The sequence below is a fragment of the Saccopteryx bilineata genome, chromosome 1 (assembly GCF_036850765.1).
Source record: "Saccopteryx bilineata isolate mSacBil1 chromosome 1, mSacBil1_pri_phased_curated, whole genome shotgun sequence".
NCBI classification, from domain to species: domain Eukaryota; kingdom Metazoa; phylum Chordata; class Mammalia; order Chiroptera; family Emballonuridae; genus Saccopteryx; species Saccopteryx bilineata.
Window position 1 is genome coordinate 360287679 of NC_089490.1, and position 2289 is coordinate 360289967.

At 38.6% G+C, this 2289-nt stretch overlaps 1 pseudogene; it reads right to left on the reverse strand.

Annotated features, from left to right (window-relative positions):
- Positions 1–1269: 1269 nt before the first annotated feature.
- On the reverse strand, positions 1270–2089 carry LOC136319654 (enolase-phosphatase E1 pseudogene; annotated as a pseudogene).
- Positions 2090–2289: the final 200 nt, after the last annotated feature.

Here is a 2289-nt window from a genome sequence, read left to right on the forward strand (position 1 = left end):
TTCAAAAACATTATGCGGCCTGACCTGTGGTGGTGCAGTGGATAAAGCATCGACCTGGAACGCTGAGGTCGCCAGTTCAAAACCCTGGGCTGGCCTGGTCAAGGCACATATGGGAGTTGATGCTTCCCGCTCCTCCCTCCCCCTTCTCTCTCTTTCTCTCTCTCTCTCTCACTGTCTCTCCTCTCTAAAAATTAATAAAAGTAAAAATAAAAAAAGAATTATTGTTAAAAAATGGTTAAGATGATAAAATTTAAAAACAAACAAACAAACAAAAACCATTATGCTAAATGATAGAAGCCAGACATGATATTTTTTTCTGAGTGAAGAAATGTTTTTATTAATCACAGCATGAAATTACCATGACATCCCGTTAGAATTGAGGTAGGATAAATAATGCTGTTACAAAGTTTACATTTCTCACATCCATTTCAAGGAAAATAGTACATAGTAAGGCTCTTGTAGGTCTTATAAACTAATTTTAGTAAACTGTTTAAAATAGTATAAACAGCAATTAACATATATTCTCAAACTGTGCTAAGAAGGAGTTAGAAAGTTGACTATAAAACCTGTAGTGGTAACAAGTGGCAAGATTACAACTGTTTTGTTAAGAACCAGGTTTATATTTTACCTGTGGCATCAGTGCACCCTTTTCACTGATAAGCAGCTGCTTGCTGAGAATGCCACAATGATTAGTAAATTTCTTACATAACAGATATTTGATTGATCAGGACTTAAATAAGCTTCCTTTCCTAATTTTGTCTCTTTTGGAGCAGAAATAAATAACTTTGTCTTTTGTATGTAAGGAGCTAATATTTTGAAATTCAGCTGTGGTAATCCCATAATTAAAAGGGAGGATAAATTATTATGAGAAATAAATCTTTGAAATACTTCCAGTTTTTAAAATACCAAGGCTTCTGAATTACTTCCCAAACCTAGCTTCCCATTTTTGTACATCACTTGATAGACACAACACATTGGATCTTTAGGGTAGTAATTTCTTCTGTCAACTACATTTTGCCTTTGATAAGGGTGAGGGTTGTGGTTTCAAACACTTTCTACATAAAAAGCATCTTTAAATTAGTTCTCTTTTCACTGAACTGAGATCCTCCCCCTGTTCTGTACCTGTGAAAGGTAATTTGAACACATACATACCTGCACACATATGTATTCATATGTCTGTTTAAAGTAAGTTACTTTTATCGTTAGAATAAAAGTAGACTACCAGCCCAACTGTGTGAAGACAGTTTGATCTTCCATAGAAATCCTCTTCTAGGTGGAGGAAGACAGGTACAGACCCTGGAAGATGTGATAAGGCTATAGTAAGTCTTTTCGTTATCTGTTAGTCCTGCATACCAGGTCTCACCACCACAGCTGCTTCCTTAGCAACTCTGGCTTCTAGAATAACATCTACCAGGAGCAAGATGTTGTTAGTTGAACACCCAATGCTGTTTACAAACTTTTGATAACTCTCACTGTCTACTTTGTGTCCAATCTTGGTATCAAAGTAACCACCAATGAGTTCAAGAATATCTCCCTCTGCAGAATGCCCAAATAATAGTTACTGTGCTTCTACACTCCCTGAGGAATAAATGCACACCTTCACTCCAGCCTCTCTCTCTTTGCTGGCTGCTGAAACTACATCTTCAAAGAACTCTGCTTTCTAAGCCCTGGGCTGTGACTGCTTCCCTCTGTATTTGGCCCAGCAGCTGTTTCAGCACCGTGGCCTTTTGGTCCAGAGACCAAAGGCCTCTACCAGCAACATTATCTACCAGCCCTGGATCCTTTGTTGCAGGTCACTTGCCTCATTCTCAGATGCAACAGGGGTTGGAACAGCCCCATCCAGATGGGCATCCTCTACTGCCTGTTTCTTCAAAAGACTGACATTCTGCTGACACTCCTCAATGTGTCGGCAAATACTCTTTAACTTTTCTTTGATGTAAGAAAATAAAATGGCCCTGGGTTCTGGTAGGGAGAGGTTGGAGCAGACCAGAGTGGTGTGAGAAGAGACGGGGTTTGTGACTTTGGGGAGAAAGCTGAAGAACAGCTGCCAGGGTCCCTGAGTTGAGCTCTTCTCCGGTATCCCAGACATGGTATTTTTGAAAAAGCAAAAGCTGTAGTGATTGTCTATAAAGGAGCAGGAAGAAACTCTTGTAGTGATGGAAATGGAGTGTTCTGTATCATAATGATAATGATGGTTAAAAGACTATCCACATTATCAGAATTTATCAAGTTATATATAAAATGGTGAATTGTATATGCAAATAATCTCATCAAAGCTGATTTTAAAGA